Consider the following 16,219-nt stretch of genomic DNA (forward strand, 5'->3'; position numbering starts at 1 on the left):
TCTAGAAGACAACCTAGCCAATACCATTCAGAACATAGGCATAGGCAAAGACTTCACGACTAAAACACCAAAAGCAGTGGCAACAAAAGCCAAAATTGAGAAATGGGATCTAATTAAACTAAAGATAGCTTCTGCACAGCAAAAGACACTATCATCGGAGTGAACACACAACCTACAGAGTGGGAGAAAATTTTTGCAATCTATCCATCTAACAAAGGGCTAATATCCAGAATCTACAAGGAACTTAAACAAATTTACAAGAAAAAAACAACCCCATCAAAAAGTGGGAAAAGGATATGAACAGACACTTCTCAAAAGAAGACATTTATGCGGCCAATAAACACATGAGAAAAAGCTCATCATAGGCTGGGCGTGGTGGCTCACGCCTGTAATCCCATCACTTTGGGAGGCCAAGGCGAGTGGATCACAAGGTCAGGAGTTTGAGACTTGCTTGGCCACTATGGTGAAACTCTGTCTCTACCAAAAACACACAAAAAAACTTTAGCCAGGCGTGGTGGTATATATCTGTAATCCCAGCTACTCAAGAGGCTAAGGCAGGAGAATTGCTTGAACCCATTAGGTGGAGGTTGCAGTGAGCCGAAATTGTGCCACTGCACTCCACCCTGGGTGACAGAGTGAGGCTGTCTCGAGGAAAAAAAAAAAAAAACCTCATCACCCCTGGTCCAATGAGATACCATCTCGCGCCAGTTAGAATGGCAATCATTAAAAAGTCAGGAAACAACAGGTGCTAGAGAGGATGTGGAGAAATAGGAATGCTTTTACACTGTTGGTGGGAGTGTAAATTAGTTCAACCATTGTGGAAGACAGTGTAGCAATTCCTCAAGGATCCAGAACTAGAAATATCATTTGACCTAACAGTCTCATTACTAGGTACACATCCAAAGGATTATAAATCATTTTACTATAAAGACACATTCACACATACGTTTATTGCAGCACTATTCACAAGAGCAAAGACTAGGAACCAACCCAAATGCCCATCAATGATAGACTGGATAAAGAATATGTGGCACATATACACCATGGAATACCATGCAGCTATAAAAAAGGATGGATTAATGTCTTTTGCAGAGACATGGATGAAGCTGGAAACCATCATTCTCAGCAAACTATCACAAGAACAGAAAACCAAACACCACATGTTCTCACTCATAAGTGGGAGTTGAACAATGAGAACACATAGACACAGGGAGGGGAACATCACACACTGGGGCCTGTCAGTGGGTAGGAAGGAAAGAGGAGGGATAGCATTAGGAGAAATACTTCATGTAGATGACGAGTTGATGGGTGCAGCAAACCACGACAGCACATGTATACCTATTTCACAAAACTGCAAGTTCTGCAAATGTATCCCAGAACTTAAAGTGTATGTATGTGTGTATATATATACACACACAAATGTAAATGTAAATGTAAATAAATTGAAAATGGTAAAAATAGAAATATGTTTCCTACACAAATAGCGACATAATAAAGCAAGATAGAATGTATGTTTGAGTTAAAAAAAATTGCTTAGAAGACAACTTGAATTCCATTCCAAGGAACTAGTTTTCAAAAGTTTACAACCAGATTTCAGTTTGGCAAAAGGCAACAATGCTGTTTTGAAAATAATTTCTGAAAAGAGCTTCCCCAGCAGTTCCAAATGGCAGTCCTGATACAAGGAAGTAGGGGCAATTTTGTTACCACCAGGAACACTGAATTTATTTTCAGACCTTGAAATTCTGGGAGGCCCTCGAATAATAATCAACTACAATATTTTACTTTACATAGAAATATTGTTTTAATGTTAATATAAAAGCTTGTATATGAACTAAAATTGTCAATCTGCCACTTTTAAGAAAGAAGAATCCATTATGTCCCTAATCTATAGTGAGTTGATATGTTCCATAAGCAGTTCTGGAAGGAGGCTACACTTAGAGCATAAATTGGTATAGATCGCTTTGCTCTCACAGATAGCGACACAATATTTTCTGCTGAATGGGAAAAAGTTTGAAGGCATAAATCAAGATAAAGCAATCATCTGACAAAGAATTACAAAGAGGCCCCATACCTTTTTCTTAGTGAACTCCGTGTGACACATTGATTTTCCACTGAAGATAAAAGCCAAAATCATGTGTCATCAATAGAAAGCAAGCAAAACTATTTGGTTCAATATGTTATGGTACTTAACGAAAAAAAACTTGCAGAGAAAAGACAAATCTAAAATGTTGCACATGATTCAAACAAGTCTGGATCAGAAGAGACATTTCAGAGGTCACTGCTAGAGAGTCGAGGATACATTAGAGAGAAATAAACTCCTGCTTTTTTGTTTATCTACTTACATACACAGATACTGTCTGATGAAGATGATTGATATCAGGTATGGTATTTGATGGTATAGTCATTTACAAAATAATTCATCCCTTATGATCTAATGCAATTTTCTTCATATTACACGTGTATATTTAAATACTTCCTTGTGAAGTGGAGGCTAGCCAGGCTGCTGTTAGCATATCCAGTACATTTCTGCAAATTCCAAAATGGCAAATCCCACAGTTGAAATTTCAACCTCTCTAGCGTCCCTCGGCTGGAGTGCATAATCACGGCAAAAGTCTGCAACATCAGAGGTGGCCGCCACAGACACAAAGTCTATGTTTCTCACTCCATTCTACCAAATCTAGTCAGCAGTCTGGGTGAGGGGGCTTGGCAGTATCTATGAGCAGAAAGCATTCAAATGGCTGGTATATGTGCTTCTGGGGAAACTAAGGGGAAAAAAGAGAGAGGGAGGGAGGGAGGGAACAAGAAAGAAGAAGGAAACTCAAGGAGAGAGGAAGGGAAGGAGGCTGGCAAGAAGGGATGGAGGGAGCAAGGGAGGGAGGAATAAAGGAAGGAAGTTACACCAAGTTTCAAAACTGGCCACGGACTGAGAAGGATTAAGAGACAAACGGAATTGAAAGCATTTATGTTCATACTCGGTATTTTTCTTACCCATTCTTGCAAATTAGTAATTTAAAAATTTTCATTTCCACAAATCCACGTGTTTTCTTGTTCCTCTCTCTCCGCTCTTTTTCCTTCTTTCCTTCCTGACTTTCTTCTTTCTTTTCAACATAGGTTATATAAATGTGTGAGAGCTATCACTAGTCTACATTAATCATCAGGATTTCCCTGTATATTTCCAATTAAGATGACCCATAATAATATTCTACTGTAATTTTGGAGGGTCCAAAATACTAGATGGCATTTAGTGTTTTGGAAATCATGACAAGTCTAACAGGACTCTAAAAAACCTATCAAGACATCTGATGTGTTTTCTTGCCCATACACTCTTTAATGAGGTCTGCTTGACCCTTTCTTCTTCCCTTCTCTAGTCATGGGTTCTTCACACTGAAAACTAAGCTTTGCATCAGTGTTTGACGAACAGGTGACATAATAAACTGCAGTTACATTTTAAATTCAGCTCAAGATGGTAGATGAGAAATCTAAGATTGTGAAGTGAGATTTAGCATGCTGTTCAGTATGCAACAAATCTGAGTGTTGCTCACACAGGATTCATACCAACAGGCTCCTTCCAAAACCTTTCAATGCAAATTCTAGCAAATGCACACTTGGAAGAAAAATGTTCCATGAAGTTGTATATGTAAATTTATACTTTCAGCATTTATGTATATAATTTCAGGGGAAGTGGGATCAACTTAACATTATTAAACATAGTCCAATGATACTTACAACATAACTTCAGAAACATTTTATTACTAGAAGTATTTTAAAAAGGATGTACCATTTAGGATTTAAGACACACCCCACAAATGAAAAAACAAATGAGATTATAAACAACATTTTTTAAGAAAATTATGCCATCTCTTTCACTACAAAATCCTCCTGGGGGAAAAATATCTTTTCCTTCATTATTAAAGGATGTTATCAGAGCACAGTGGAATTCTTTCAGATTTAGTCAGAAGGTTCTCTGGAGTTGAGAGATCTATTGGAGAATATTTTCTTTGAAAGTCCATGTCCTTTCCCCAGGCCTACATCATATATAAATAAACATTTCAGAAAAGGGGCCATGTTAGGAAAAAGTGGGTTGAAGATTGTAAGACCTGGTTCCTGGGTGCCAAATAATTCACAAGTTGGAATAAGCTGGGTTTCTGTAACACTTCTCTATGACTGCCATTGATACTGAACTATGCCAAGGCACTAAGTCCTACCAAGGAAAAGCAGGAGGAAAACAGGTGTAAGAAAACGTTTCCTGTCAGTGTGTCCAGAGATAGCATGAGTCAACAGCGGCTCCTCATGAAGCCATCGATTCATAACACTGGAGTATCTAGAATGCATCTGGGTCGAATTATTAAAAAGAAAGTTCTTCTCAAGCTAGTTGTAATGGTAGCTACTTTAAAAAATTAATGTTCTGCGATTCTGATAAAAACCTATGTGGTGAACCAACAATAAAGGCGGCTGGAGATATTGGTATGAAATAGTTATTTTTCCTTATATACCTGGACGTTCATATAAGAAATTATACTTTTGGAAGGTCTGTCATATTCTCAGTGTATAAGAGTTGAATCATTTTTAGAAGTTATTGTCAGAATTTTGCTTTAATAGTGCAATAAAGTGTGCATTCTCTCTCTCTTATTTTCATTCAACAGCCTCTACAAATTGAGCCTGGCTCAAAGGTCTTTCCCTCTTGGAATATGACTCTTCCCCTGTCCCTCTACATAGGCTGTTCTATAACAAATTATTTTGCTGTCTTGATTTTTCAGAGACCTCATGCTAGTAGTAGAGAGCCAGGAGAAAGTGAGATGTCCTATATAAAAGGCCTGCTAGAAAAAGAAATCAGCACTGAGTTCTAAGGATACTGAACAACTTTTTAAAAAACAAGCAAGCCATATTAAACACATTAGTTACAACCAAATTAGATAAAACCATGAAAATTATCCAAGAAGAAAAAGTACATCACCTGTCTAGGTTTAAAATTGCTTAAGGCTGCCATCCAAGGACCATCTATGATAACAAATACAGTAGTCTGTATTGACACAAAGTTTTAGTGATAGACGTAATTACATTCTTCTGCTGGTGGTGTTCTAGAATAAATGGAATATCTGCTGATCAAATCTGAATGCATCCCATAATATTAGCATGTAGGATCCCAGATCTGCAGGCACTATCTCTTTCTCAGATCTACACTTTGAATATTATGTTAGTTAAAATGAGAAGTATGTTAGAAAATGTCTTTTACAAAAGAAATATTGGCTGAGTATGGTGGCTCATGCCTGTAATCCCAACACTCTGGGAGGCCAAGGTGAGAAGATCTCTTGAGCTCAAGAATTTGAGACCAGCTTGGGCAACATATCTATAAAAAATTTTAAAACTTAGCCGGTGTGGTGGTGCACACCTATAGGCACAGCTACTTCAGAGGCTGAATCAAGAGGATCACTTGAGCTTGGGAGTTTGAGGTTGCAGTGAACTATGAACATGGCACTGAACTCCAGTCTGGGCAACAGAGTGAGAACTTGTCTTCAAAAAAATAAAAAAGAAGAAAAAAATAGGAAATATTGTGTTCACATATGCTATGGTACTCTTTCTTATATAAACTATTTCTTTGCAGTATTCTAGAGGATTTAAGACAAATTTACCACTGAATAATTTCATATGGTATATTATTGCATTAGTATAGTATGTTATTATATAATTAGTATAAGTGACCAGTGCTGCAACAACCACATTCCAAAAAGTATTGTGATCCTCCAAAATTACAATGTCTAAATGACATTATTCTCCTTCATGAGACCATTATACCTTAATTTTTCAGCACCATGAAAATCTACAAATGCCCTCTAAAATATATTTAGAAAACGTGGGGAAAAAATAGATACAGTTTCAGAAGATACATATATTTTGAAAATTAGCCTTTTTGGAATAAATTATTCTTTATGACATATAAATAAACACATTTTTCAGACTGGCGGGGTAACATTTGCATCAGTCAAAATAATTAGATTACTAAAACCTGTAATCTTATTAGAAAAATGGTTTATTCAGAGAATCATTGGAATTATTAGCCTTCAAGCTGCTATAGATTGAATCTGATCAAAATAATTAAGATAATATTATTTCATTTTTCAGTATAATATCTCCTTAGTATTTTTGTTTCTTATTTAATATGTGATTATATTTACTTCTGTGAATAATATGGATGAAGATCATTACAGTGTCAAGATCACTGGGTTCAGAGCACAGAAACCTCAAGTCTATTCTTTTTTCTTAAATACCTGTAAGACTTTAAAGAAGACAGAGTTTCTGGACTCTAATTTCTCTATCTGTAGAATAAATGGGTTAGACCAAATAACTCCTTTCTGCTTATAAATTTTCTAATTATATGACTGAGCTTACACCTGGAAAACAGTCTATCTCCTGTATAAATTAATGATAGAAATGAAAACCACCACGTTTCATGAAATTAACCACATAAATATCAACATCAACTGCTCAGAAGGACTTAAGTGCAAGTATCACAGGAATTCTGAAGCACAGAGAACTAAATATAAGAAATGTAACATTCTTCGTATTTTCAAAGAAGATTTTAATAATATATGTAAACACAGTAGCCTGTTCATAAGAAAAAAGAAAAGGGACGTCTTAGCATATTCAGGGTTCAACCAAAACTACTACTGGAATGTAAATCAAAGTAATATTCACCTAACTGTCATAATTGGCATGAATAATTTTAAGTAAAACACTTTTATTTGATATTAAATGTGAACAATAAGCCAAAACAGAGAAAATTAATAAATTGATCATTTATTGAAACTGAAATAAAAATATATAATTATTGAAGTCTCTTATATACATAAACCAATCATTGCTTAAATGAGCTGACATACTAGCTCCATAGTTTTATGTCACTAAGGAACTCTTTTGAACACAATAAAGAAACCAGAATTGAGCACAAAGAATGATGAACTGGGAAGTTCATGGCTTTCTATCTACTAATTAGGAGTACAATCATTCAGTCAAACAGCCACTCAACAAACATTTAGCATACAGCTTCTGGATACCAGGTACTGGTGTAGGTGCTAGAGCAACAAGGAAATAGTCCCTGCATTCAGTGAGCTCACAGGCAAGTAAACAAGTAAGTATAAAGACTGCATGACTGATTGGGAGCGGTGGTTCATGCCTGTAATCCCAGCACTTTGGGAGGCCAACGTGGGCAGATCACGAGGTCAAGAGATCGAGACCATCCTGGCCAACATAGTGAAACCCCGTCTCTACTAAAAATACAAAAATTAGCTGGGCACGGTGGTGCACGCCTGTAGTTACTTGGGAGGCTGAGGCAAGAGAATCAGTTGAACCTGGAAGGTAAAGGTTGCAGTGAGCTGAGATCACACCACTGCACTCCAGCCTGGTGACAGAGTGAGACTCTGTCTCAAAAAAAAAAAAAAAAAAAAAGACTCCATGATAAATGTGTATCTACAAAGGGCACAAAGGAATGAGTAGCTAATCCCCAAAGCCATATGGAGCAGTCAGTATAAGCTTCAGGAAAAGAAATTGAAGTAAAAACCTAACCTGAATCTGAAAAAAATGAGTAGGTATTTTCCAAGCACGTTTCAGGGGAAAAGTTGCAGGATGCAGAAGTCCTCCCAAGTACAAAAAGAGAATGAACTCTGGACAACTGGCAATTTATGGCACACAGGAATCAGTAAATGTAGGGATGAGAGGCACACAGAAACATGGGCAAAAACAGGAATTTTGACTTTATTCCATAAATCATGGAAAGCCACCAATGGGTTTTAAGTAATAAAATACTAAGACCAGGTTTGCATTTTAGAAAGATCAATTTGATTTCAGTGAGGAGGTCCAAAAATGAGAGCAGCAAGGCCAGATAGAAGTCCTGCTGCAACTAGCTATGGTTAGAGATGCAGACCAAAACTAAGGTGAAATCATTTAGAAGAAAGAACGTGGATATAAGAGCCATTGGTTTGGCCTCTCCACATCATTTTTTTAATTTTATTTTCATTTATTTATTTATTTATTTTTTGAGACAGAGTCTCGCTCTGTCACCCAGGCTGGAGTGCAGTGGTGTGATCTTGGCTCACTGCAAGTTCTGCCTCCCGGGTTCACACTATTCTCCTGCCTCAGCCTCCCGAGTAGCTGGGACTACAGGCACGTGCCACCACGCCCAGCTAATTTTTTTCTATTTTTTAGTAGAGATGGGGTTTCACCATGTTAGCCAGGATGGTCTCGATCTCCTGACCTCGTGATCCACCCACCTCGGCCTCCCAATGTGCTGGGATTACAGGCTTGAGCCACCATGCCCAGCTGGCCTCTCCACATCTTTACTGTTATACTGATAACATGGGGATGAAAATAAATATTATTTGTATTTAAACTATTATTGTTATGTGAAAATTAAACAAATAACATACTATGATAACATCGGAGGTTCAAGAAATATTAAGTCTTGAAAATAGGAAAGATGAAAGGAAGGAAACAGGGAGTGGGGAGGAAAGTAGGAGAAAGGAGAGAATATAGGAATGAGAGAGGAGGAAAATAATAAGAAAGAAGTAGAAAGCTAGGTACGGTGGCTCATGACTGTAATCCCAGCGCTTTGGGAGGCCGAATCAGGCAGATCACAAGGTCAGGAGTTCAAGACCAGCCTGGCCAATATGGTAAAACCTTGTCTCCACTAAAAATACAAAAATTAGCTGGGTGTGGTGGCAGGCACCTATAGTCCCAGCTACTCGGGAGGCTGAGGCAGGAGAATCACTTGACCCTGGGAGGCAGAGGTTGCAGTGAGCTGAGATCACACCACTGCACTCCAGCCTGGGTGACAGAGAAAGATGCTGTCTCAAAAAAAAAAAAAGAAAAAGAAAAAAAAAAAAGAAAGAAGTAGAAAAAGATATAGTATTTCTTAATCAGCAGAAGCTACTCTTATTTTTCAATACTCTACCTTTCTAATGTATCACTGACAAGGAAAGGTCTTGAATAATTGACTGAAGTCAGAATAGGTAAGGCACTCTACCTGTGGATACATGAGAGGCCTTAAAAAGTTCATGGAAAATGTATATTATGAAAAAAACTATGCAAAGGTTTCAATTTTGGCAGCAAAATAAACTCATACTAATTTATTATAGCATGTTTGAACAGGATCTAGTTTGAGACAGTAAGAAGGAGTAGACATTAGTTTGAAAAGAGCCCCTAGCAGAGCAATGTAAATTCTGCTAAAATTGAAGCAAGAACAAACATTAGATTATGATGAAGCTTGAGTGAAAGAATGGTGAAATCACTGATGCTTTACAAGAAGCTTGAGGGGACAATGCACCAAAGAAATCAGTAGTTCACAAGCGGACAGCTTTTTTAAAGAAGAAACGAGATGATGTGGAAGATGAAGTCCACAGGGACAGATCATCCATATCAATTTGCAAGGAAAAAAATTAATCTTGTTTGTGCCCTAATTGAAGAGGACTGATAATCAACAGCACAAACAATAGCCAACATCGTAGACATCTTAATTGGTTCAGCTTACACAGTTCTGACTAAAAAATTAAAGTTGAACCAACTTTCCACTGCATGGGTGCCAAAAGTGTTGTGCTCAGATCAGCTGCAGACAAGAGGAGAGCTCTCAATGGAAATTTTAAAGAACTAGGGTCAAGATCCTGAAGGATTTCTTTGAAGAATTGTAACAGAAGATAAAACATGGCTTTCCCAGTATGATCCTGAGGGCAAAACACAATCAAAGCAATGGCTACCAAAGGTGGAAGTGGTCCAGTCAAAGCTAAAGGGGATCACTCAAGAGCAAAGGTCACGGCAACAGTTTTTTGGGGACATTCCAGGCATTTTGCTTGTTGACTTTGTGGAAGGTCAAAGAACAATAATATCTGCATATCATGAGAGTGTTTTGAATAAGTTAGCCAAAGTTTTAGGGCAAAATACCTGGGAAAGCTTTAGCAGACAGTCCTCTAACACCACAATGTTTCTGCTCATTCCTGTCATCAAGCAAAGGCAATTTTGTGAGAGTCTCAATGGGAAATTGTCAGGCATCCACCTTACAGCTCTGATTTGGCTCCTTCTGACTTCTTTTTGTTTCCCAATCTCAACAAATGTGGAAAGGGCACCCATTTTTCTTAAGTTAATAATGTATAAGAGACTGCATTGACATTGTTAAGTTCCCAGGACCATCAGTTCTTTAGGGATGAAAACCGAAGATCACATTTTCAATGTTTATCTTTTAACTTCATTTTTCCACAAACTTTTTGAAGTTTCTCCATACAAATGTCTCCATACAAATGAGCACTTGCAAAATAAGCAGAGAGTCTCATTCAATGGACAGAAAGTTCTGTGCCATCTAAAAATTATCTTAAGCAAGTTCAATGTGTAGCAACAGACTGTATTGATAAATATCAGTTAGGTTGACTTCTGCAATGACCATGATGGAGTAACAAGAACTAGACTTTCTCTCCCTCCTGAAACAACCAAAAAAATGGCCAAAATGTATGCCACAAAAGTTTGCAAGACCCTGTAAAGTCAGTCTCAAACAAGGTGAGCCTATCAACTGCCCTAATTTATGCCTGGAGAAAGTTTTCCAGCCCACTACTCCAGGAGAAAAGCCCAAGAGGAGCCCATCGTTCTCCCTGAGCTGAGGGGACAGAGCTGAGAGTCCACAGAAACCATGTTGACATGAGCTCTCAGGACAAGGTTTCTGAGAAGAAGCGGCTGCACAGAAAGAGAACTCCAGAGCTCTGCAAAGGGTCCCCCTAAAGTACATAGCTAAGTAATTGTTAGGACAGGCCTAGAGAAAAGTACCTACGGTTGGGGAAACAACACCCAGATAAGATGAAAAGTAACAGTACACATGCTCACCAAGGTCCAGTAATAGTGCTTATTTTATCAGCCAAACCAGAAACACCTCAAGATTCCCAGGGATACCCAGAAGGATCTTGCCTCACTAGTTGGGAGTGATTAGCTCTAAAATGAGAACTGGTCTGATCCCACCTAATGAATTTTTAAAGCAAGACCAAAAAGAGTCAAACTCTTTCCAACTAAACTTAAATACATACCAATACAAAGATCAAGAATATTTATATATACTTCCAGCACTCAATAAGATAAAAGTCACCATATCTGACATCCAGACACAGTTTAGCAGAGACACAACAGTAACAACAAAAGACAGAAGAACGTGGCTCATAATAAGGAGAAAAATCACTGAGTCAGAACTGATCCAGAGTAAATCAAGGTGCCAGAGTTATCAGTTAAGAACATTCAAATGCTTATTGAAACAGTATTCTATATGTTCTAAAATAGAGACATGCAAGATACACTAAAAGAGGCTGGGCGCAGTGGCTCACGCCTGTAATCTCAGCATTTTGTGAGGCCGAGGCAGGTGGATCACGAAGTCAGGAGTTCAGGACCAGCCTGACCAATATGGTGAAATCCCATCTCTACTAAAAATACAAAAATTAGCGGGGCATAGTAGCATGCGGCTGTAGTCCCAGCTACATGGTAGGCTGATAGCACGTTAGTCATTAAAGAAGAAAAGATAGACACCTCTCAAAATAAAATAGAGAGAGAAAATAAACTTTTAAAAAACATGAACAGAGCAATAGTAGACAGTAAATTTCAAGTAACTGAATTTACGTGTAATCTCAGTTCCCAAAGGAGAGGAGAGGGAAGATGTGAAAACATTTGGGACTTTGAGTCAGGCAAAGCTTTCTTTGATATGACCCCACAGCATGATTTATATAATAATATATTGATAAGAAGAACTCATCAAATTTAAAAAAAAGAATCTGCTCTTCAAAAGAATCTATTAAGAGACTGAAAAGACAAGCTGCAGGCTGGGAGAAAATATTTGCAATTCATATATCTGATGAAAGGCTTGCATCAAAAATATATTTTAAAAGCTCAAAATTTAATAATGAAAAACAAACAACCCCATTTAAAACTTGGGTGAAAGACTGGAACAGACATTTCAAAGTAGACATTTGTTTGGTAAATAAGCACATATGCTCAACATAATTAATGCTTAGGGCAATGCAAATTAAAACCAAAATGAGACGCCACTATCTATTTTTAAATAGCTAAGATTAGCATGACTGATAATAGCCAAGCACTGGCTTGGATGTGGAGAAGCTGAAACTCTCATACACTGCTGATGGGAATACAAAAAAGTGTAACCTTTGAAAAACAGTTTAAGAGTCCCTTAAAAAGTTAAACATACTTCTGCTGTAAGACTCAGCCATTGCACTCCTGGGTATTTACCCAAGAGAGATAAAAGTAGGTGTTCATATAATGATATCAACACAAATGTTCATAGCACATGTATTCATAATAGCCCAAACTAGAAACAGTCTAAATATCAATCAATACATTAATGAATTAACTTGCTTTATCCGAATTAATTATGGATACATACTATAACATGAATGAATCTCAAAATAACTATACTAAGTGAAACAAGGCAGACTCTAGAGGTAAAACATGCAGAGAAAAAAACATAAAATGTCAGACAAAAAAGTGCATAGTGTAAAATTTTATTTATATACATTTTTTGACTGTATAAATTACTGTCCAGTGACAGAAAGCAGTTTGGTGGTTTTTAAGGGCCAGGAATGAGGGGCCAGAGAAATGTATTATAAAGAGGCATCAGGAAACTGGAGGTGAAGTATATTTCCATCACCTCGATTGTGTGCTGATGGTTTCTAAACTTTCAATATTTTTAGTTTATTATATGTTATACAAAATAAAGCTTGTAATAAAAATCAAAAGATTGAGCCATCCTTATTTTCTCTATAAAAGAGCAGAATTCTCCTTTTAGAGATTTGGAAAGATTATTAAAAGATAAGTTACAAAATACAGTACCTGACACGTGTAAAATATTAAATAATTACTAGCCATGCTTAATTATTTTGTTTTAAGTCTATATGAGTCAAGTTTTAGTAGAAATATGGGCTAGAAAAAAAAAACAGAAAGCGGGACTCTGTGATCCGACTTGGGCTTATAGAACAGACTGCACTAGTTTGTTCTCATGCTGCTAATAAAGTCATACCCAAGACCGGGTAATTTAGAAAGGAAAGAGGTTTAATGAACTCACAATTCCACATGGCTGGGGAGGCCTCACAGTCACGGCAGAAGGCAAAAAAGAAGCAAAGGCACATCTTAAATGGTAGCAGAGAAGAAAGCTTGTGTAGGGAAACTCCCATTTTAAAAGCATCAGATCTCGTGAGACTTATTCGCTACCAGGAGAACAGTAGGGGGAACCCGCCCCTATGATTCAATGATCTCCACCTGACTCCATCCTTGACATGCGGGGATAATTACAATCAAGGTGAGATTCGGGTGGAGACACAGCCGAATCATATCAATGACTAATGAGAGTTACGTCCAGAACCTAATGAAAACCTGTCTGAGGCCACATTCCCTGTAAAGCAGATTTGAGATAGAGATTTGTGTAGAGAATATTTAACTGGGTAAAATCCTAGGAGCCAACAACTGTGGCGAAAAAGCTGAACTGGACAAAGGGAGTTGAGATGTGAGGCAGTCACAACAAATACCTCAGCTAATCTCAAGGGGGAGCTGAGAAGCTGGGGTGACCCTTCAGAGTTGCCCTAAATTGAGGCAGGAGTATGGAGTTTTAATACCTTTCACTGGCCATTCTTCAGATACGAGTTGTCCCCAAGGATGGACATCAGCTTGACAAGTTATTAATTAGATCTCCTGAGAATAAATTCTAGAGAGAATCAGCTGAGAGGCATGATTTGCCAACACTCCCAATAACTGGGCAAACTTCAGTTTTGAGGGAGGATTTGGGTTACACATAAAAGTCTCCACAACCAATTATTCATGGGAAATTCTATGTAGGCAGAGCTATTTCATGGCCAGTTAATCAAAACTACATAATCTATTTGGTTAAGCAAAAGAAATTAAAAAGATAAAATAAAATCTATATATTAACACTCAAAAGTTTTTAATGCATTTGCCTTGCATTTCGTATGTTTTGCCTTGCATTTCGTATATTTTGCCTTGCATTTGTTTATTTGCTTTCAAAAACCTTTAGAGAACAATAATTACTAATATAATATGGAGTAGCACAGCATAGATGAGGGAAGCTAACTCTCTCCCTTTTCCCAGAACCTGGAACAGCTAAAGATCCTAAGCATTGTCAGCTTTGGTATCTGACATAGTTTGGATGTTTGTCCCCTTCAAATCTCACGTTAAAATGTGATCCCCAATGTTGGAGATAGATGCCTCCTGAATTGCTTGGTGCTGTCCTCTTGGTAATGAATGAGTTCTTACCCTGTGAGTTCATGCGATATCTGGTTGTTTAAAAGAGACTGACACCTCTTCCCTGTCTCTCTTGCTTCCGCTCTCACCATGTGATACGCTGGTTTCCCTTCACCTTCCAACATGACTGGAAGGTTCCTGATACCCTCCCTGGAAGCAGGTGCCAGTACTATGCTTCATGTACAGCCTTCACAACAAGGAGCCAAATAAACCTCATTTCTTTATAAATAACCCAGCCTCAGGTATTTCTTTATAACAATGCAAATGGGCTAACAGAGTATCATTCATGGACAGTGAGTGTATTAGTCAATTTTCATGCTGCTGATAAAGACATACCCAAGACTGGGTAATTTATAAAGAAAAAGAGGTTTAATGAATTCACATATCTGTACCGCTACCTGTATAAATATGGAAATATCTTCACCGCTACCTGTACAAACATGGAAATATCTACACCGCCATCTCTTTAAACATGGAAATATCTACACTGCTATGTGTATAAACAAGGAAATATCTACAGCGCCATCTCTATAAACATGGAAATATCTACACCGCTATCTGTATGAACATGAAAATATCTACAGCGCCATCTGTATAAATATGGAAGTATCTACACCGCCATCTGTATAAATATGGAAATAACTACACCGCCATCTGTATAAACATGGAAATATCTATACCGCCATCTGCATAAACATGGAAATATATACACCGCCACATATATAAACATGGAAATATCCAAGCCGCCATCTCTATAAACTTGGAAATATCTACACCGCGATCTCTGTAAACATGGAAATATCTACACCGCTATGTGTATCAACATGGAAATATCTATACCGCTATCTCTATAAACATGGAAATATCTACACCGCTATCTGTATAAACATGGAAATATTTACAACGCTATCTGTATGAACATGGAAATATCTACACCGCTATCTGTATAAGCATGGAAATACCTACACCGCTATCTGTATAAACATGGAAATACCTACACCGCCATCTGTATAAACACGGAAATATCTACACCGCCATCTCTATAAACATTGAAATATCTACAACGCCATCTGTATGAATATGGAAATAACTACACCGCCACCTGTATAAACATGGAAATATCTACACCGCCATCTGTTTAAACATGGAAATATCTACACCGCTATATGTATAAACATGGAAATATCTAAAACGCTATCTCTATAAACATGGAAATATCTACACCGCTATCTGTATAAACATGGAAATACCTACACCGCCATCTGTATAAACATGGAAATATCTACACCGCCATCTCTATAAACATGGAAATATCTCCACCGCCATCTCTATAAACATGGAAATAATTACACCGCTATCTCTATAAACATGGATATATCTACACCGCTATCTGAATAAACATGGCAATATCTACACTGCTGTCTGTGAAACAGGGAATTATCGACACCGCTATATCTATAAACATGGAAATATCTACACGACTATGTCTATAAACATGGAAATATCTACACCAATATCTCTGTAAACATAGAAATATCTATACCGCTATGTGTATAAACATGGAAATATCTACACCGCTATGGGTATAAACATGGAAATATCTACACCGACATCTGCATAAACATGGAAATATCTACACCGTCGTCTCTATAAACATTGAAATATCTACACCGGCATCTGTATGCACATGGAAATATCTAAACCGCCATGTGTATAAATATGGAAATATCTACAAAGCTATCTGTATGAACATGGAAATATCGACACCACCATCTGTATAAACAAGTAAATAACTATAATGCCATCTCCATAAACATGGAAATATCTACACCGCTATCTGTATAAACATGGAAATATCTACACCGCTATCTGTATAAACATGGAAATATCTACATCACTCTCTGTATAATCATGGAAATATCTTCAGCGCTATCTGTATAAA

The sequence above is a fragment of the Gorilla gorilla genome, chromosome 4 (genome assembly GCF_029281585.2).
Source record: "Gorilla gorilla gorilla isolate KB3781 chromosome 4, NHGRI_mGorGor1-v2.1_pri, whole genome shotgun sequence".
NCBI lineage: Eukaryota > Metazoa > Chordata > Mammalia > Primates > Hominidae > Gorilla > Gorilla gorilla.